This window comes from Giraffa tippelskirchi, chromosome 12, assembly GCF_054371585.1.
Source record: "Giraffa tippelskirchi isolate mGirTip1 chromosome 12, T2T-mGirTip1v1.2.pri, whole genome shotgun sequence".
NCBI lineage: Eukaryota > Metazoa > Chordata > Mammalia > Artiodactyla > Giraffidae > Giraffa > Giraffa tippelskirchi.
This window is the reverse complement of record NC_137286.1, coordinates 96,975,780-96,998,682: the sequence shown is the minus strand read 5'-3', so window position 1 is coordinate 96,998,682 and position 22,903 is coordinate 96,975,780. Positions and strand designations below refer to the sequence as shown.

At 37.5% G+C, this 22,903-nt stretch overlaps 1 protein-coding gene and 1 non-coding gene across 8 annotated transcripts in view; one reads left to right on the top strand and one right to left on the bottom strand.

Moving 5' to 3' along the window:
- Nucleotides 1-22,903, top strand: part of NBEA (neurobeachin) — a 650,396-nt gene that overhangs the window by 484,177 nt on the left and 143,316 nt on the right. The window lies entirely within an intron of this gene.
- On the bottom strand, nucleotides 8,190-8,261 carry TRNAK-UUU (transfer RNA lysine (anticodon UUU)). Its single transcript has one exon. It is a non-coding gene; the product is annotated as a tRNA-Lys (tRNA).

Genomic DNA, 22,903 nt, shown 5'->3' with positions numbered 1-22,903 from the left:
TGAATCTTCTTTTCTCCTCACCCACCCTCCCTTGGAGATCCCCAGTGCTTAGTTCTTGGACTTCTTTTTCTTTTTCCAATTACTCCCTTGGTAATCTCATTTGGTCATACGACTTTAAATATCATTAATACTCTGAAAAATCCACAATGTATATTTGTGTCCTAGATCTCTGTGTCACCCTCTAGGCTCTTATACTCAACTGTCTACTAGGCATTTATACTTGGATGTCTGTTTTAATAGATAAATTGAACTTGCCTTGTCTAGTTCTGAGCTCCTGTTTTCCTTTCCTTCTGCCCCTGATCCAAAAAAAAAAAATTGTTTTTCCTATAGTCTTGCTCATCTAACCTTTCTTGTAACCTTAGCAATCCAGTTGTTCAAGCCATAGCCTTGAAGTTATGATTGACTATTGTCTCTCTCTCTCATGTCTCACATACACAATCTCTTAGCAAATAATTATCACTACCTCAAAATACTTTATCACTTCTCACCACCTGCACAGCTACCACATGGGCCAGCCTCTTCTGGGCATTCTTTAATTTTAAGTGTATTTCTTATAGTGCTATACTCATAAATGGCCTGACTGAACATGTTACAGTTATATCCTTTTCCATCATAATAACTTACTCTAGGTTTGCAAAGACAATTTTAGTACTTCTGTTACAGTGTTGACTGTAATATAATCAAAATTCCCTGGTGTTCGACCCAAACTCACTGATGTTGACATTAATTGCTGACAGATTGGTGCCCTGATCTAAAGTAATTACAGTGACTATCATTTGTTGCATACCTACTTACACAACTTTATCCCCACAGTCTCTTACAGATAGATATTATAATCCAAATTGGCAGATGAGGAAATAGAGATTCAGAAAAGCTAAGCGATTTGCCCAAAATCACAGACCTAAACATTAGTAGAACTGGCAATAGAATTGGGATCTGTGTGACTTCCATGCTCATTCTTGGACCACTACATATGAAGGCCTGGAGATGAAATAGAACATGATACATTCAAGGATTTGAAAGAAGCTGTATAGTGGGAGACTGTAGGGGATAGGATGCTGGCAAGAATTAGACTAGAAAGGATTGTGCCAAATTTTGAGGGAGAATCTAGACCATATTGACAAGTTTACACTTTACTATCAAGTGTTGGGAAGGGAAAGCTGTTAAAATATTTTAAGCAGATTTACTTTTCTCAATAATTACTCTAACTTTAGTATGAGAGTGAATTGAAAGAGTTTTTGATGTCTAACCTGAAATGTGAGTAAAAGTCTCTCAGTCACATCCGACTCTTTGCGATCCCATGGACTATACAGTCCATGGAATTTTCCAAGCCAGCATACTGGAGTGGGTAGCCATTCCTTTCTCCAGGAGATCTTCCCAACCCAGGGATCGAACCCAGGTCTCCTGCATTGCAGGTGGATTCTTTACCAGCTGAGCCACAAGGAAAGCCCAAGAATACTGGAGTGGTAGTAGTGGTAGTGAAAATGAATTACCTAAAGAGTAGTGTCTGTGAATCGCTTCTATAGTCAAGTAAGTAAAAAGCAGTATGTGAAATTGCACCGACTTTGGAGACCTTTGCTGGAAAGTGACCTTAATGCCCAATGTAAACATTTTTATTTTTATCTCTGCCTCTAATTTATTACTTGTTTTGAGCAAATAATTTTATGACAATTAGTTGTGGAGCTTCCCTGGCATCTCAGTGGTAAAGAATCTGCCTGCCAATGCAGGAGACACAGCTTTGATCCCTGGGTCGGGAAGGTCCCCTGGAGAAGGACATGGAAACCCACTGCGGTGTTCTTGCCTGGAAAATCCCATGGACAGAGAAACCTGGTGGGCAAAAGTCCATGGGGTCACAAAAGATATGGACGCGACTTAGCAACTATACAACAACAAAAATTTGAGGATGAGATTTTTCTCTGTTCATTGAGGGATCTCAGACTTCTTTTCTCAAATCTGTCTTAGCCCCAGCTCCTGGTTATCCATAGCAGAAATGGGATGGTCTTCTATTCAGGCAGGCATTAAAAAAAAAAACAACACTAGATATCCAAAGGAGCTTGTCAAACTTACTCATGTTTTGCACTGTCAGTGAAAGCATGTGGTGTTGCTTTCAATTTCTATAGGTACATGACAAGAAGCAAAATCTTCACACATCGCCCAACATCAGTTAAAATTTTGGCTGAGTGAAAGAGCATATATAGAAGCTTGCTTGAATGTTAAGAAGTTTGTGTGCATGCGTGCTCAGCCGCTCCGGTTGTGTCCAACTCTTTGTGACCCCATGGCCTGTAGCCTGCCAGGCTCCTCTATCCATGGGATTCTCCAGGCAAGAATACTGGAGTGGGTTGCCATGCCCTCCTCCAGGCGATCTTCCTGACCCAGGAATCAAACCCTAGTCTCCTGCTTCTCCTGCATTGCAGGCAGATTCTTTACCCACTAACCCACCTGGAAGGCCTGTTGAGGAGTCTATTCATTCCTAAATATTCTATACTCCTGGTGAAACCTGGTTAGCAGAAATTACTTGGCTCATTGTGTTGACCTCTTTTTGGTTAGATCCTTTGGTTGCATGGACTAGACTTTATTCCAAGTTACCTCCAGAAATAGGAACTTTATTGTAAAGATATATGTTTTTTATAGTCTGGAATGTTAAAAGTCAAGAAGTCAGTCAGCTCCAGGGACTGCTCTGTCTATTGTCTTTCCTAAACCACTTGGTCTGCTCATCTCTAGACATCCTCGTTTCTCCTTCAACATGTAAGCTTCCTGTACTTGGTCATAGCTTTGGTTCACTTGAATTTTAGACTTGCCCCTGTCCCATCTTGGCTCCCCTGTCCTCTCACTACATCATGACACATTTCAGCTGCAGTTCCTACTGCCAATTATACAGTGCATTCTACGTTTCCTATTTCCAGTTCTCTACAGGAATCTGATTCCCTGCGCTCATATTCATGAGCCAGGCCAAACCGCAGAGTATTGGCAAACCCATGGATTAGCTGCCATTGATTCTGCCTAGGGGAGGCACCTCCTGGCCCTTGTAAGTCAGCCCCTTGCAGAGAAACTCTGGATGAGCCCCTTTCTCTCAGAAGGTACGAATGGCCTCTGTCCTCCTAGCTCTCTGTAGGATTCATTTTTCTAAGTTGTGCTTTGGGAAATGCTAAAAGCCTTGAAATTCGGTGTGTGGATATTGTTGAAACATTATTTATTATACTAAACAGTGCCCTTTTTTGTGAAAACGCTTGACTTAAATTTATTTCGAGTTTTAGGATTAGAAATAATTGTGCAATTATTCCTTAACTGGTTTTTGTCTTACTAACTTTATGGTGAATTTATTACCTCTTTTGTTTTCCCTTGGTTTTGGGGAATTCATGAATTTGTGGCCCAAGCAATGAAAGCTTAAATGACTCTGCTGTGCTTTTTCATTTTTATTATTAATCCTGCATCTAGATTCATTTTCTATTTTTGACCTTGTTTTTCATATATTTCCAATTCAAATACTTTATATATTCCCATAAGTCACTTTATATCTTCTCAGAAACAAAATTTATATACATAAATTATATAAATGTTAACGTTCAGGGACATGTTAAAGTTCCTAGCTAGTTTTGAGTTAAATGTGACTTAATTTTAAAGAAATGGACAAATAATTTAAAAATATTAATATCTTACATTTTCCTACATTAATGTAATTATTATCCAGCCACATTTTTAAAGCTTAAATCCCTTTGTAATGGAAATATCTTTCAGATAAAATTAGGGATAGAAAAGATTTTATTACACATCCATCTGTTTTTTAGCATTCATCATTATTTGTTACATATTCTTATTACAGGGAACATAGATGTGTAATAAGATCAATGTCCACTTTAAATTTTTTTCACATAAACCCTGTTTCGAAACAACAGGCTCTGTGCCTCCAACAATAACATACTCTCCATATGACTTCTTTTTTCTCCCAGATTTTACTTCCTGGCTACTCCTTTTTCAATAAAAAAAGAAAAGAAAAGAAAACTGACATCAAATTTATATAAAAGAAGCCCATGAGGTGGAAAGTTGGGGAAGGCTGCAGGAGTTTCAAGCAGACAAATGTCGCTTGCATTTTCCTGCTCCGTCGTTTGATATACTCATTTGCTGATGTGAAATGACGAGGGCTTACAAAACAGGGTTTTGTTTTCTAGCTGCCTGTAGACCTAGTGGGGCCTAACAGGACCCAGTCAGCAGGTCATTAACTCTGGAGAAAACAGCTTGCATTAATATGCTCTAATCCGGTATAATTAGTCAAATTACTGCACGCCGACCAGCTTGTCATGTGTTGTCAGACTTGGCACGCACACTGGATTGCCTGGGTCCCTCTGGAATGCCACCCTCAATCAGGGAAAACTGCTCATTTGTAGTGGTCTTGAACTCTTGGTAGAAAAGCTAACTAAAACACCATTTGTGGAGGAACTTTTACAAATTCATTTGGTTAAAATATTTTTTTTTCATCCAAAATAGTCGAGTACTAGGGATTGAAATGGAATCTTTTCATTTCTAATATTTTCCGTAACATGTCTATATAATATTCCAAGTGAAATGAATGCAAATATGAAAAAAAGATTGAAAATCAATAATTACCCATTGACCAGCTATCTTTCCGGTACATGAGAGTGTGAGTCCATATGTGTTTGTGTATGTGTAAGTCTTTTTCTAGTAGGGGAAGAGGTTATTAAACTCTAAAAGGACCATATTAGCATAAATTTACAAGCACTCTTGTTCTGGAGGCAGGATAAAAACCCATGTTACCTTTGCATTAACACTGAATTGCTTGTTGTGCTTTTGGCAATGACAGATAAGTCAGTGTAATTCCCCATCGCAACGGAAATGATACTCCAGATTCCAAACGCATCCTGAAGATGTCACTGACAATAATCTTCAAAGAACGGCCAGTGAAAGTGGGCTGTATGTTTGTAGGATGATATACTGCAAATGACAGGAAGAATTATGTGAGTGAAGACGAATCTGTAACATATTATTAAGCAATTTCACGAGAATAACAGGGATAAAAGGATAATGGATGAGGGTGTCATTATTACCTTCATGTAGAGGGAAAGCAAAAGCAAAGGTAGGGAGACAAGATTAATTGAGGAAGGGTGAAGCATTCATTGCTCATCAGCTCTTTTGTACTCTTTGCTTCTGAAATTCCAGACTGAGGGGGAAAAAAGGTGCTCAGAGCTGCATTTTAATGCAGCTGGCAAGAAATGGAAAACTGACAAGGCACTTTTTAGTCACCTCCCTTATCAAAAACCACATAATCACTGTTGTCTTTTGGACATTCTGAAGCCACAACAAAAGCAACCAGGATATTTATTGTTTTATTTTGTAGCAACTTTTGTTATTGGTTATACCTTTAAAAAAGAAAAATTGTAAAATTTTGAAATGCATTTTTCCACTTATTGCCCCCAAAATTACTCCTTTAAATTTAGAGATTCATAGTCAGTGATGGAACACTTCAAAACCCATTAGATTATTATCTTAATCATCCTGAGAACTAATATTAGGTTAAGGAAACAGTGTATTTTATAATCAATTTTGACTGTTACTTTCATTTTCTAAGCACATTTCCCATTCACATAATACATATCTTTCTTAACTAATAGTAAATACATTCCTTTTATCAAATGACGGTATGAGTGATCGAAACTTTAAAACACTCTAGTCTTTGTTATCCTCTTTTACCTGTTTCTTATAACTTTGCATTTGGCCAGTTATTCCAAAGGACACATTATATCACACACAGTAAGATGCAATTATAATGTAAAAACCATTATCCTGTTTGCAAAATAGTAACACAGGTGTTTTGCTGGAATCTAAGAAATCTTTTGGGGCATTGAATTCCCTTCTAATTGTAATTTACTCCTGGAGTTAATCTTAAATGCTCCAGAAATGTTAAAAGTATACTATATTTCTTTGTACTGAGCCTGCAGGAAAGTCAGATGACCAAATTACGAACTTAAATATATACTCAATGGAGATACTCAAAAGTTGGAGATTAATTTATGAACCTGAACCTAAAACCTAAGTTTCATCCTTGTCTACATAGTGAATTTATATATTCAGGAAAAGTAACAAATGGTTGGGATTCAGGTGTCAGGAAGAAGTGAGAATCATTCAAGGTTAATATCCAGCTAGCAACCGCCAGTTTAATGTGTGCATGCGCATGCATACATGGATAGCCATAATGTTATCAAATGCTAGATGTGTATACCTTCCAGTAATACTTTTTTATTGTGTAATAGTTTGTAAACTGTTTTCTTATACATCTTATATTTGATCCTGAAAATAGTCATTTTTGTTCAGTGGAACTAGAATTTCTATTTCAGTTCTATAAATGGGAAAGCTGAGTACTGAGGAGAAGCTTAAATGAGTTTATCAAAGAATTCCATGATAAATGATGTTTCTAGGAATAAAACCAATATCTTCAGACACCTGGTCCAGTGTTTTTCACTTTTTGATTTTTATTTTTTTAATATTTATTTTTATTTACTTATTTGGCTGTCAGATCTTAGTTGCAGCACCCAGGATCTTTTTAGTTGCAGCATGAAAACTCTTTAGCTGTGGAGTCTAGTTCCCCAACGAGGTATTGAACCTGGGCCCTCTACATCAAGAGCACAAAATCTTAGCCACTGGACCACCGGGAAGTCCCCATTTGATTTTTAAATGTATTATTCATGCCACACCCTGATTGTTGCTGTTTTACTACTTTTCACATCTGTCTTTCTGATTAAGTGTCCCTTCACTGATGGATTATCCTTTGCCTGATGTTCTCCATGGAGCAAGTGAAAAGAAACTTAACATTCGTCGAGCATATAATATGACCAGACACTGTACTAGGCACTTTACATATGATATCCAAATTTAACATTCACAACAGCTAAGGAAGTTAGACATCATTATCACCACTTTGCAAAAGAAAAACCTTGACATTAAAGATGTCAAGTCATTTGCCCAAGCTCACAACTTTGAAACATCACAGATTCACACCCAAGTTTTCCTGGCTCCGAAGCTCCTATTTGTTCAAACACTACATAGCCCTTTTCCTTTGTCTATACTGTATCTTATATGGGCTTCCCAGGTGGCGCTAGTGGTAGAGAATGTGCCTGCCAACACAGGAGATGTAACAGACCCAGGTTTGATCCCTGGTTCAGGAAGATCCCCTGGAGGAGAGCATGGCAACCCACTCCAGTATTCTTGCCTGGAGAATCCCATGGACAGAGGAACCTGGTAGGCTACAGTCTGTGGAGTCACAGAGAGTCGGACACAACTGAAGCAACTTAGCACACATGTATCTTATATATTCAGTCAAAATCCTGTTGCCTTTTTACATCTATTGTGTATTTTAGATCCGTCAGGGTCTAAATTCAGTGGCTTTTTTATGTCTCAGTATTCTCCAATTTCTATACAGCATTTCACACTGAGCTTCCCAAATCCTCAAGCACTTTTTTACTAACTCACTGGCCCTTAAGTCTTTTTCACTGGCTGCTCTTCTTTCTGCTGTGACCTTAATATAGACTGTCTCATCCCCAAAGGTGCATCCTTTCAGTCCCCTTCATTCTTTAGCCTAGAGACCTAATCCCTTTCCGTGCTTTAAGCTCTTTTTGTGTAGATAATGCCAAACATCTCCTTGTCTTCTCTTCTTGCTGTTGCTCCATAGTCTCAGCTGCCTGCCCTCCTAGGGAGTCCTCTCAGGATGCCTTGCTTACCCCAAACCAAATGCATCGTTTTCCTTTTCTTCCTAAATTTTCTTTTCACTTCCTAATCTTAAAAGAAACCATTCTTCTAATCACCAAGGCCTTGTTGCCAATTTTAATTAGTTTGATGTTTTTCAACCTGACATTAGAAGCCTCTCCTGCCTTTATAGGCTGCCGAATTCCATCCTCCATCCCTTTTCCACATTTTAAAGACTAGGCATCCTTCAAAGCCCATATCAAATATCATCTTTGATAAGAAGTTTTCCCCCAAACCATTATATATATCTGTTTCTCACTGAAATCCCCGTACACTTAATTTGTACCCAAGGTTTCCTGGCTCCAGAACAGATGAAATCTAACAAGAATCCAAATAAATATTTGTTGAATTTAAATGAAATCAAATTCTCAAACAATAGCAATCAAGTACTTTTATTTATTTATTTAGGCCACACTGCACAGCTTGGGGGACTTTAGTTCCCTGACCAAGAATTGGACCTGGGCCACAGCAGTAAAAGTACTGAGTCCTAACCACTGGACCACCAGAGAATTCCTCGAGTACTTTTATGCTATTTATACTATTATACTTTTTATTATACTATATCATAATATTATTATATTATAATTATATTATGTATATAATTATATATAATATAATATTGTATATATATAAATACTATATTATACTTTTATACTATTTTTCCTTATACATGACTGAGCTTTGACTTTCTCATGTCAAAATTTAATATTAACCTTTTGATTATTTAACATTTAACATTAACATTGGAATGCTGATTTGTACATCCCAATTTATTATCAAGGAGTTACCTGTATTCACTCCTGGGTGTAAGAACCTGCCTTCCTGAAGTGGCCTGCATGGTTGGGAAGATAGTGCTCTTTTCATGTGGCATTTGAATCAAATTTATTAAACACAACACCATTCCCTTACAGTTATATTGATGGTACATGGAGATAAGGAAAGAGCGAAATATAGGGCACTTTATTATATTTATTTATATCTTCATTTCAGTTCAGTCACTCAGTCATGTCCGACTCTTTGCAACCCCATGAATCACAGCACACCAGGCCTCCCTGTCCATCACCAACTCCCGGAGTCTACCCAAACTCATGTCCATCGAGTCAGTGATGCCATCCAGCCATCTCATCCTCTGTCATCCCCTTCTCCTCCTGCCCCCAATCTTTCCCAGCATCAGGATCTTTTCCAGTGAGTCAACTCTTCGCATGAGGTGGCCAAAGTATTGGAGTTTCAGCTTCAACATCAGTCCTTCCAATGAACACCCAGGGCTGATCTCCTTTAGGATGGACTGATTGGATCTCCTTGCAGTTCAAGGGACTCTCAAGAGGCTTCTCCAACACCACAGTTCAAAAGTATCAATTCTTCGGCTCTCAGCTTTCTTCACAGTCCAACTCTCGTATCCATACATGACTACTGGAAAAACCATAGCCTTGACTAGATGGACCTTTGTTGGTAAAGTAATGTGTCTGCTTTTTAACATGCTATCTAGGTTTGTCATAACTTTCCTTCCAAGGAGTAAGCATCTTTTAATTTCATGGCTGCAATCACCATCTGCAGTGATTTTGGAGCCCCAAAAATAAAGTCTGACACTGTTTCCACTGTTTCCCCATCTATTTCCCATGAAGTGATGGGACCAGTTGCCATGATCTTAGTTTTCTGAACGTTGAGCTTTAAGCCAACTTTTTCACTCTCCTCTCACACTTTCATCAAGAGGCTTTTTAGTTCTTCTTCACTTTCTGCCATAAGGGTGGTGTCATCTGCATATCTGAGGTTATTGATATTTCTCCTGGCAATCTTGATTCCAGCTTGTGCTTCCTCCAGCCCAGCGTTTCTCATGATGTACCCTGCATATAAGTTAAATAAGCAGGGTGACAATATACAGCCTTGACGTACTCCTTTTCCTATTTGGAACCAGTCTGTTGTTCCATGTCCAGTTCTAGCTGTTGCTTCCTGACCTGCATACAGGTTTCTCAAGAGGCAGGTCAGGTGGTCTGGTATTCCCATCTCTTTCAGAATTTTCCACAGTTTATTGTGATCCACACAGTCAAAGGCTTTGGCATAGTCAGTAAAGCATACATAGATGCTTTTCTGGAACTCTCTTGCTTTTTTGATGATCCAGCAGATGTTGGCAATTTGATCTCTGGATTCTCGGCCTTTTCTAAAACCAGTTTGAACATCTGGAAGTTCATGGTTCATGTATTCCTAAAGCCTGGCTTGGAGAATTTTGAGCATTACTTTACCAGCATGTAAGATGAGTGCAATTGTGTGGTAGTTTGAGCATTCTTTGGCATTGCCTTTCTTTTGGTTTGGAGTGAAAACTGACCTTTTCCAGTCCTGTGGCCACTGCTGAGTTTTCCAAATTTGCTGGCATATTTATTTCTTATACAGTCCTAAAATATCAGCATTTTTTTACCCCTATTTTACAAATGTGGAAATAGACCCTGAGAGTCCAAATTACTTTCTACAAAGCACAAAAGTAGTGAAATGACAGAATCACAAGTGGAACTGAAGCTTATTTAATGCCAGAGTCCATGCTTTTCCGCCATACCACTAGGCTCTACGTGTCTTTGTCTTAGTGAGAGAGGTCCTATATGACAGGCATTCTTAACTCTGACTCCTGTGTTGATCCAGTTGCCTCAATTTAGGGAAGGCAGGAAGCATTAGTCATAATTATGTCAGATGATGGGTAGAATGGTTATTACTTATTAAACGTAGAGAAAAACACACCCCTGCAGCTTTATGAGAAGCATAAAAAACAACATACTATATTTCGTGTACAAATGCCCAGTCAGTGTGAGTACACATGGTTTCCCTGCCAGTTAGCACTAGTCACATGATTTCAGTTATTGATAGAGTTTGGGTCAGGGAGAATGTCGCCTGGATCCTACCACTGGGAGAGGAGTTTTGTGGGCTAGTTCATAAAGCCTGACCCTTTCCACTATACATGCTGCCCCTCAGATGACTGTAAGAGACAAACCATTGGCCCAAATCAAGCATAGAAGATAGCAAAAGAAGTAGACTTAGTTCCTCTCTCACCCTTAGCACATTTTCATGCTCAGTTATGAAGACAAGAAGTAAACATCTACAAATTACCAGGACAACTCTACTTAGCCTTTCAAATTGCCTGCCAAGTTGTTATGCCTAAATTTCTTTTTCTTTCTTTCTTTTAGAATTCCAACTTCCCTTATTTATTAAGGCCTCTTTTTTCCTTCTCTTATAAACTGTTTCTAAATCCAGTCTTTTGGGGAGGGAAATGTAGACATTTTCTCAAGGTCTCACATTACCCCAATTTCAAAATTTTAGACTGCTTCCTAGTGCACAAAATGACACTCCTTAATGTCAGATAAGTTAGGACTTGAGTTGCAGTCAATTGTTTGCACCTATGAGTTCATTCTAATTTTATATTTTAGTTGATAGTCTTTTAAAGGTAAGATCATTCAAGTCTCTCATTGGCTTTATATAGTGCTTATCACATTGGCATCCCCAAATAGTTATATAGAAATGCTTTTGATAATGATATTATCTCATTTATCTTTTGATTTCCTAGGCATGCACGAATAAGATATTAGTTTCATTTATTTTTAAAGATAATATGAGCAAAAGTCTGAAAATAGCACTCAGTATAATGTAGACAAAGTCAGTATACTTCAGGAAGCCTAGTGTAATCCGATGATTTGTTTAGGTAAGAAGGCAAGCCTGAAGTGCCTCATGGTGATACAGTTGCCATGTATAACTATACTTCAGTGATAAAATCACCAAGTGAACCAATACTCCAGTGGTAAGAATGCATCAGGCACCATGTCTCTCCCTGTGCCAGAGAGATTAAAATGTTTCTTCCGCTTAGCTCTGGTGGCACTGAGGACAGGGGCATTTAATAGAATAAGGGCCTAAGAGGAGGGGGTCTGCTAGTGGTGACAGTAATGAGGAGCAGGTAAGACTATCTGGGGTTACAGGAGCACAGATGCAGATAAACCTGGGGCATCCTGACCACCAGACTCTAAGGGACACCACCCAAGTGACCACCATCCTTTTCCCCAATAGCTCCAGGAATTGGTCTCCCCCTTTTCCACTATGATTGTATGTTACTTTCATCCTGACCGCCTTTCCTTCTTGACCCTGCAGGGTAAATAACACAGTCTTCACGCTTCTCGCAAGTCTCCTCTCTCTTAAACCAGAATAAAGTCCATTGGAGGTTTCAGCGTGTTTTTATTGCTTCAGTTGGAGAGGTTGCCTTTGAAACTCACGATTTATTTATGACATACCATAAGCCCAACTTTTTCTGTCTGGACAATTTTTACTGCTGAGACTTCTGTTGAAGGGAGATCCTTTTATTTCCTCACATCTCTGCTTTGTCCATGGAGAAGAAACTACTGCTTGTTGTTCTTTCCATGGGAAGGAAATTTCTACTCTTGATTTTCCAGAATTCGCAGTATTCAGTGACCCATAAAAATTCACTACTGGTAGGGTCAGTATAATGTTAAATTGCCAGGGCTCCTATGAGGTAAACACATCTGGACAGAACTGGTCCCTCAAGATAGGCTAGCCAGCCTGCTTGCTTCTACCTTGTTCTGTAGAATCATCAGGTTGAGATAGGTCTCTCTTGAAGCCCAGCCGTTTTTCCCCACAGAGCTATCCAGGTCTCTATACCCCAAAATCGCTTTTCATGCTGGGTGGTGGACCTTGCTTTGGGTTCAGATCTGTAGTAAATTCTTCAATCCAACTCTTGGCAGAATAGCCTTGCAGTGACAGAGGATAGTGTCAACTATTAATTATTTTAAAGTTCTTAGCTTTGCACCTGATTATTATTATTTTTGTGTGTTTTCCTAGTCAAGAACCCCACAGGAGAAAATAGAATCTGATAGGATTTAAGCAGCCAAGTGCCAGATGCAAGTTCTAATCCTGATTCCATTATTATCACAAGTATGAACTTTCAGGAATCATTTGACTGCAGGAAATATATCTCAAACTAGCTTAAACTAAAAGAGAACTTATTTTAAGCAGTTAGGGGTGATTTATTACATCCAATGACAAGTACAGCTGGAGCTTGACAGGAGACTGGAACTGAGAGTTGGAAAACCTAAATTTCTAGATATGGAGAGTCTAGATTTCTCCCTTTTTCTGGCCTTGTGGTCTCTTGTCTCTGCTTCTGCTCCATTGTTATTTCTCTCCACTGATGAGATTTCCCTAAATCTCCCTGCTCAAAACCCCAGAGTAGCCTTACTGGCTCCCTACAATTTCCTGCTGCTCCAATACAAACTAAAATTCCAGTTTCAGATTTCAAGGAGAGGGAATCTGATTGGCTAGTGCCTGAAACAGGTGTTCACCCTGGTCTCAATCAGCTGTGACTGGGGAAAAGTGAGTACACCATACACATAATTTACAGGGTATACCATGGATCAAACAGATTACAGATCCAGTTAAGAGACTTGCTGTAGGCCAAGTGAGGGCTTTAGACCTGGAAATGGAGAGGAAAGGGCAGATTTGTGAACTATGTTGGAGGGCTTCCCTGGTGGCTCAGATGGTAAAGAATCCGCCTGCAATGTGGGAGACCTGGGTTCAATCCCTGGGTTGGGAAGATCCCCTGGAGAAGGGAATGGCTATCCACTCCAGTATTTTTGCCTGGAGAATTACATGGAAAGAGGGACCTGGCAGGCTACAGTCCATGGGGTGGCAAAGACTCGGACACAACTGAACAGCTTTCACTTGGAGCTAGAATCAACATTGTTTAGTCATCAGTTGGAGATAGAGATTAAAGTAACAAAAACATTTACAGATAAGTTCCAGATTTTCAGCTTTGATTATTTCATGAATAATAGCACTATCTATTAAGATAATTAAGGGAACTTTACTACGGTAATAGTTACCGCTTTTTCTGAGCAATTATATTGCACAGAAACACCATGCTAGAGATTTCCTAATCATTGTTTGTTTTATTTATTCATCATAATGTGTCTGTGAATTTTTATCTTATTTTCACTATTTGATAGATAAGAAATATAAGCCTTCAAGAATTTAGGTACTTTGAATGTAATCACCTAACTCATAAAGTACGGAATTTCACAGAATTTCATTCTTGACTTCAGAATGATCAAGCATTTAAGTTTACTTTTCTTAAGCAAGACGAGCAAGTTTTAAGGAAAATAGGTTTCCCTGGTTGCTCAGATGGTCAAGAATCTGCCTGCAGTGCAGGAGACCCAAGTTTGATCTCTGGATCGAGAAGATCCCCTGGAGAAAGGGAATAGCAACCCACTCCAATATTCTTACCTGGGCAATCCCATGGACAGAGGAGCCTGGCAGGCTACAGTCCATGGGGTTGCAAAGAGTCGGGCACAACTGAGTGACTAACACCTTCAGTTTTCACTTCCACTAAGTTTCACATGGAACATATTTCATTGAGTTTCCTGTGCGACATTCAGCTGAAGGGGACACTGGGCAATGGCTCTGTGCCTTGGGGGAGGTCTGGGCTGGACCCTCAGGTTTGACAGACAGTAACTTGAAGTGGAAACTCACGGTGGAAGAAACCCCTCCAGATGTGGACATCCAGTTAGTTACTATCCAAGCAATACTTACCTCTCGTGGGAGTTGCTCAACATTGTAAAATAGAAATTATTTTAAAATACAGTTTTTCGGAGTACTCATTTTCAGTTGTAAGCTTCTTTCTATATCCATTGTTACAACCCTACTTTTTAGTATGTATCAAGTGCTGTCTTTTCACTTTTTTTTCAAAGAACCATTTTTAGATTTTCAAGATTTTTACTTCTTTAACTTTACATTGATTTTTATTTTTATTTTAACTTTATTTCTTTCTGTTCTTTCCTTTGATATGTTCTTTCTTCGAAATTAAAATGAATGCTTGATTCATGTATTTTTCTGTTAGATGACAGCATTTAAAACTAAGAACGTATATTGCCAGCCTCTTTTCGTCACATTCCATGGTAATGTTTTAATATTCATTGTTTCCTCAATACTTTTTAGCTGTATCGATTCCTAAAAGATTGATAATCACCCCAGTGAAGCTAATTGGTAGGATGTCTTTAATGAGAGCTCTTTCCTTGAGGCATGGCAAAGAGGAGACTCCAGCGCTTCACATGCTCCCTCTAGGTCTACACCACAGTTGGAGCCGACTCAGGGTCCATCAGGAAGAACTGTGCTAGAAGTTAAAAGAGAGAAAGATCCTGCTCTTTTTGACTGTGCTCCAAAGGAACAAATCAAACCCTTTAGTTATGTTCCAAACAGCCAATCAGCATTGAGCAATGTCGTGTGAGTGCGGAAAGGGGTACAGAGAGTGCCCCCAAAGCTCTTCCCTCCTCCCATCTCCTATGACTCACTTCTTCCAAGTGCCTGGCAGTGTTTCCTATGAGCTCCATTTACAGGACCATCCTCAACACATTCATAGATTATTTATTCCAGTTAGAGTAGATTCTATATTAAGATCTATGTCATTGAACCATATTGTAATTTTTAAATTCCTTTATTTCAACATTGAGTTTGTCTTTCTTAGCAAACCCAATAAAGCCAAACATTTTCCAAGGAAAACATAAAAGCTTTAGGACATCACTTGGATTTTATTTTATTAAAAATAGCATTAATTAGTGTATATAATGTGAATTTTATAGTTGAACATATTGGTTTATATATCATGAAAAAGTAGAAAACAACTGTCTTCCCAGTAAAGGCTTGTTTACACAATGTTGAAGAGTTACAACTGCAAGCCCTTATCTGGATGTTCCTGATCAGCAGGCAAGGTACTGTTTTGAGAACAGACCACCTGGATGAGTGATTAGAAGGCTTTTATTCAGACAGCATTATAAAAGTAGAGCACAATGTATTCTGATTCTTGATATGGATCCATTTTTTAATTTTTGTGTATAGAAATAAAATTGATGTCGTTTATTTAGTATTATGCTGAATCACAACATTTATTACTTTTTATTTTTTGGTGTCCTACCATGTTTCAGAAAAAATTTAAGACAAATTAATGCTTATCAGTGAGTTACTATCAAAGTCTATTAAATTATATTGCTTTTAATATAGTTGCTTTGCTTTAATGCCTTGTATAGCATATCATTGAATGTTTACCAAGATATACATTAAATGGTTATAGAAATCATTGAAAATATTATTAATAAAATACATTTGAGAAAACCTGCCCACGTTTTTGGGAGAATGTGCTCTATATGGAAACTCTGAGGCTGTAGTCTCAGCTCCACCAGCATTCAGGCCTTTGTGACCTTGATGGAAGTAAGCTAACATCATTAAGTCTTTTCCGTCTCACTGATAAAATGGAAGTAGAAATTCTGTCCCTACCCATCACACAGTGATTTTATGATGATTAAATAAAGTTGAATATGTGAAAATGTTTGGCACATCTTTAGAGAGATAGATATAAAAGCATACACTCAATACTTTTCATTTTGTTAATATTTTAAATTATCTTACTGTGAAATACATCAACAGAAAAAAAAAATAAGAGTATATAATCAATGCCATGTATCTGATGTCTCCCTTTAACATACTGTAAAATTCTGCCATATTTGCTTTTGATCATCTTTATGAAACAAAACATTACAGATACAAGTTTACTCCACCATGGTTCTGTTCTCTTCCTTTTTTCCTAGTAACTCCACATTATTTTATGGATGCATTATAGTAATTTGATCATGTTCAATTTAGACTTCCTATCAAATTTTCAGTATTTCATATATCCAGTAATTTTACTCCAAGAATAAGTGCATCCATTATGATGGCTTTTAACAGATTTCCAGAAAGAGTGTATCTAGTCATCATCCAGAAAACCTATAATCATATTCTATTTGCCTTGTTTTGCTCTCTTTCTTGATGTTAGTTGATGCCAAACAAAAATAAAGAAGACATTTTTAAGTGCATTTACATGGTAGCAAAGATAATTCATTGAAAATATTTATTTTTCATCTTTTCTTTGGGATAGGTAAAGTAAGAGCAGGAGCAATATTTTATAACTTGATAAAGTTGCAATTGTAAGCAAACCTGGATGACAAATATGAATATTTACTGTAATGGGAATAAGGTTAATATTTTAAAACAAGGTTGACAGGAGAAAAATTGTCTTAGTTTGCAAAAAGGAAATTTGTTTCTTTAAGTGAAAATTGAGGTCATTAGGCCATAGCTCTCCTTACTCCTACATGACTGAAATGAATTAAATAATGCAAACTAATGACAAAATTATACACAAAAGCTTGAGTGAAGTCATTATATGTTAGAAACATGTACTTTGTATAAGAAAATGTGACATTTTAAATGCATGCCCACTTCACCTCAGTTATCTTAGAACAGAGTAGCTTAGTCCTATTCTCTGAGATTCTCATGGTTGTTTGCGGGGAGTAAGGGTGATAACCATAGTTTAGGCATATTCCTGTCTCAGTTGCTGCATTCCGTTTACTTACTGCGATTTCAGTGTAATCGGGGCTTCCCTGGTAGCTCAGATGGTAAAGAATCTGCCTCCAATGCAGGAGACATGGGTTCAATCCCTGGGTCAGGAAGATCCCCTGGAGAAGGAAATGGCACTCCAGTATTCTTGCCTGGGAAATCCCATGAAGAGAGGAGCCTGGTGAGCTACTGTCCATGGGGCTGCAAAGAGTCAGACATGACTGAGCAACTAACACTTAGGGTGATAACCATAGTTTAGGAATATTCCTGTCTCAGTTGCTGCATTCTGTTTACTTACTGTGATTTCAGTGTGATCGGGCTATTATGAAAGACTTGTCTTTTATACAGTAGAATCAATATCCAGCCCCATATTTGCTCGCCATAGGGAGTATTATTTTTAGACAGTAAAACCTAATTTTGTATTGTTTGCTCTTTGGATTCTCTTAAGTAAAATGTGATAGCAACTTTGTTAGTCATGCACTGTGTCCCAAGCATTGTGCTAGATACCCTATGCCCAGTGTCTAATCCACAATTCCATGAGGCAGACATCATTTTCACCATTTTATAGATGAGGAAACTGGCTCACAGAGGTTACTTAAGTTGACTGAATCAGCCAAACTAGTACATGGCAGTTATTAGATTCTAAATTCATATTTTCAATAGTGACATTTTCAGTAACATATGTCAAACATATTAATATTTAATGCAATGTTACAACCATTAAATTGAATGTTGTGACTCATGACTTTAAAAATAAGTGGGAGTGTACTTTTAGCAATCAGAATGAGTAGCACTTTCAGCCTGTTCTGTGGATTTATAGACACACAGATACACACAGAGCCTTTTTTGTTTTGGTGCAAATGCTTGCAGTTACCCTATGGAAAATGTGACCGAAAAACACTGCTAAGTGTAAAGTGTATTTTATTATATAATCATTTATTTATATGTGGTCATATCATGAACCAGGGGTTGACCTGTACGTATCACATGTAACTTTACTTTCAATAGTTATGTGTAAGGTGAACATACTTATGTGATGATCTACCTGATGCTAAAACGACCATCTGATTCACAGAAATTAATCAGACTGTGATTTTTACCACAACTCTTTACTTTTTAGTCCCTTGTGTCAAGTTGTGCAATATAAACACAAGCCAAGTCATAATGTCCTCATTGGGTCGTGTTTATTCATAATAACACTTTCTTTCAACATCACAAATGCAGTAAATATGCCACTGGAAAATACTAGTTTCATCCTGTTACTCTCTTCATACATTGGGCTTCCCTGGTGGCTCAGTTGATAAAGAATCTGCCTGTAGTGCAGGAGACCCGGGTTCATACATACTGGTTTTCAAAACGCAAGAAATAAAATCAACACCACTGCTCCCCAGTGATCTCTACAAGAAAACTCTGAAGATAACTGATTATGATATCAATAAGCCAAGTTGAGAACAATGTTAAATTTCTGATACAATATAGCCTAGGTAAGGCAAGAGATGAAGGTGCTCTCACTTTCTTTTTCTGTGTCCATATTAGCAAAGTAACCTTTATATCCATTTCTAATAATGACATTTACACTTTGTTGCATTAATACAAAGTAACATGGATTGTGTGTGTTAGTAATATTTCCTTTTAATTACTTCGTAAAAATGATATATAATTGAAACAAAAAGCATTGTTTCCAGCCCTAATTTTTTTTTTCCTCGAGTCCATCCTGTCAGGCTGAAAGCGTGGAAGTTATTTTCTGGTGGTGTGATTAGATTGGGGCTGAACTCTCCAGCTGGCAGGCCTGTCCATGACTGGCGGCGGCCTGTCCCCAGTGCTTGTCATTTCCTGACATGCCTGACAGGATGGGGACAGCCGCCCCAGACAGGTTCATTAGATGGTGTTTTCTACAGCTGGGCTAAAAATAAATAAATAAATAAATAAAGAGTCTGTGCTTTGTCAAGGCCCAAGCTGTAGGGGCCCTCCTTGTTGGTTTAAACCAGGGCCTTGTTTTGACAAATTCTGATCTGCGCGGTTTTTAGATTTTCTGACACATTTTTGTTTCCTTCCCTCTTGGCCTGCTCTTTGTGCACTCTGCCTTGTTGCTGCTTCAGAATCCTAGCAGAGTCTTCCCAAGAGAAAAAGAGCCCCAGGTACTGAGATTTCAAAAGAAAAAAAACAAAACAAAACACAGTACTCTCTAAAATCACAATAGTCGGTTTATTTCCGTGGTGATCCGCACAGTGATTGGAAAACAACCTTGGGACTTGCGATAAGCCAATTACAAGAAAGGTTAAGAGATTTCCTAGTGCCAGAGACATGCCATCTACATGAGAACACAGCGCCATTAGTAGCAGCCCACACTCTCAAATACACTGCTCTTTAGAACTGCCAGAAATTTAAGCTATCTTCATTCTTGGGCTTTAAGGGAGCTGGCAGAATTTTCCACCCATGTTGGTAAACTCTGATGCCAGGAAGAGAAATTATAGAAGGTTATAGAATACCTGCTAATTAAAACCAGAAATAAGTTACAGAATCAAATTTAGAATTTTTTTTTTTGTCAGTATTAGGACCCCTTTTAAAGTTAACTGGATTTACTAAAAATTGGTATACGTTTGAAACATGCACGCATGCAGGTCTTGCTTTATCATTTTCAACCCCAAATTTAAACTTTTAAAACTGTGTTGTTGAAAGGAAAACAGATCTTTAGCCAAGAAATAATTCTTTCTGGATTTTACCTGCAATTGAGAAGTAGATATTGTCATCTTTATAGGCTTGATAGCCGTAGTCTCTTTACTCTTACAGTATCTGATAGCTGCTTTCCATTGGGAGAAATTGATTTTAATTTTTAGTAAAAGCAGAACACGCCTTGATAGAAAACACTTGGCTATGTATGTTGACATAATCTTAGTGCTACCATTAGTTATCATTCCATTCACATGCAAGACACAAAGTGGAATATTGTTTGTGTCTCTTGTACTTTGTCATCGGTGTAATAAACAGTGTTGCTGAAAAAAAGCAAGCTCCTCATTCACAGAAATCTTAGCCCTTACCTTTCCTTTGTATTGTTAGTTTCTGCTGCTTTAGTTCTCCGTCTCTATGACAACTGTTTAAATTGGGATGGGCAACTGTCATCTGGAGTATTACTGAGAGAAAAGTGTTAGTGAGCACACAGTTCCCATAGATAGAGCATTTCAATATAATCCAATTTTAATTGAGCTCCTGAGACTTTGATGTGCTGCAGAAGGTTGGGAGAGAGCTATTCCAGGGAGAAATTAAAGCAGCCCAGCAAGGCTTCACCACTCCAGACTGTCACCATTTTAAGTAAGCATTAGCATCAGACTTAACCTGCCCCTGCGGAACATCTCACTTCTTTTTTCAGCTTCTCACCGATTTATTTTGCCATATGTAAAAGCAAAGCACTTTCATCTTTTTATATATCTTTTTACACCCATTTGATTAGGCTTGAAAAGCTTGTACTGGACCTGAGATTCATCTTCTGCTGTCTATTGGACTTTGCTTCAGCGGTTCAGAAAAGAAAAAGCAAGTAGAGTTAGGGATTAGTTTGAAATTGTCAGCTATCATATATTAAACTTTCTTTTTAAAATTACTTTATAAAACCCTACCTTGGAGCTAAAAAGTTGGAGGAAATGTAATTTTTGTTTAGTTTTGATTTACCATTGAATTTCATTTTAATGCCTAGATGCCTAGGCATTTATTAGAGGTTAGAGTTTTTATTTCAAAATGCATTAAAATATCTTTTCCTCATCACATGAGAAATACTTTTCAGGCAAAGCTAGTTTAAAGCAACTGAACACAGACGTATCAGTCCTTGAGCAAGAAAGCATTGATCTTTTTTTTTTTTATTTTAAATGGGCAGGAAAAGAGTATTTTTCCATGATTATCCAATATCTTTTAAATACTTTGAAATATAATGTTGAACATTCATTAGGTATTTTACTATTAATAAAAATTACATAAAACCACAATGTTAATTAAAACTGCATAATATTAATATTACGCTTAATACTAAATATATTGCTTGTGATGTCAAAAAGATTTGTTATAGGTGTGGTAAACTTAAGTAAGTTATTACCTGTTTAAGGCATACCTGACAGTTCTGATCTACACTGGCACATTTTTAAAAATAAATTAAAATGTATATTGAGAAATTAAGTAAGCTTACGTCAGCTAGAAATTATTTTGAGTATATACATCATCGAGACACCTATATTTACTTGTAGATTTCCTGTAATCTGCAAGCTAATGGAGCTTCTGCATCAGGGCCTCTTACTCCACAGGGCCTTGTGAGAGGTCAGAGTTACCAAGGATTGTATTGTGATCTCACTTTCCTCAATTGCCTTAAGACGCCTCAGGGAAAAGAAATAAACAAAAACCTACATTTCTAAGCCTCCAGTATTTGTTGTATTGTTCTATTGTCATTCTAAATAATTATTCACTTACATAGCTAATTTTTATTTGTAACTTTGTATTTTTTTAGAAGACATTTCAAATAATGTAAGCTTATTTCATACTTCTAAAAAATTTTTATTTAATGTATATTTTTTTATTTAGTGTCCTCCTCCTTCCCACACATGGTCACTTCTTTCCATTCTTGTTTAATTATAACAATTCTGCAATGAAAAATCTGGTGTGTACTTCATCTTCATCTTGCTTTCTTGAGTTTATATCCACAGGATAAATCCCTAGAAATGAAACGGCTGCATCAAAGGGCATATGTATTTGACATTTTTGATAGGCAATGACAGAATGTCCTTAATATGTTATACTAACCTGGACTTTCCCCAGCAATATGATTGCCTGTTTTCCTCACAATCAAAGTTTTAGATTTTTGCCAGTCTTATAGATAAAAATAGTATTTCCATATTGTTTCAGCTGTACTCTGGGGGAGGTTAATCATGTTTTTAATCAAAAAGAGCAATTTGTGCTGTTTTCTGTGATTTTTTTTTAAGCAGAATTTTGCCGTATCTCAGTGTTTATAGAAGGAGATTGTTGGTAAATAATATAGTTTGTCTCATGTATCTGTTTCTGTGTATTAGATATCATATAGAAATATAGTATTAAAGTTATATACATATGTGTATATATACATGTCTTGTTCTCCCTATTTCTCATCTAGATTAATTTGTTATTCCTCTATGGAATACCCCCACCCAAATCTTAATGGCATTAGTTATGAAGATAAGGATCTTTTTTAATCTACCTACCTACCCAGTAAGAATGTTTCCCCTCTGACAAAAAAAAAAAGGCTAACTGTGTGACATAATTTATAATTAGCTAAATATATTAACACTCTTTATGAATTAGTTAATGTGGACATCTCTAGTGTACATTTTTATTTGTTTACTAAAGCATGAGTATTGGAGAAACATGAAGCGGAGCTCCATGCAGCTGCCCCCACTCCTGTGTGCCAGACACCATGGGGAGCACTAGGGGAAGCAGAGTTAAGACGGGTTAGGACTGAGACCTGTCAATAGCCTCCTCATCTGGAGGAAATAACATCAGGTGGTTTATTTATATTATTACTGGAGAGCAAAACCTTAATAGCAAATTAAATGCTTTAATGTATTAATATTTTATTCACTGGTTATTTCTTTAAAGTAGCCAAGTGCGGTTTTTGTGGTTCACACATTTTCTTTGCAAAAGTTCATGATTTATATGGGTGGTAATGAGCAGACTGATCATCACATCTGAAGTCTGGCCTGCACCTCTTATCTTTTTCACAATGCTCGTCGTCCATTCA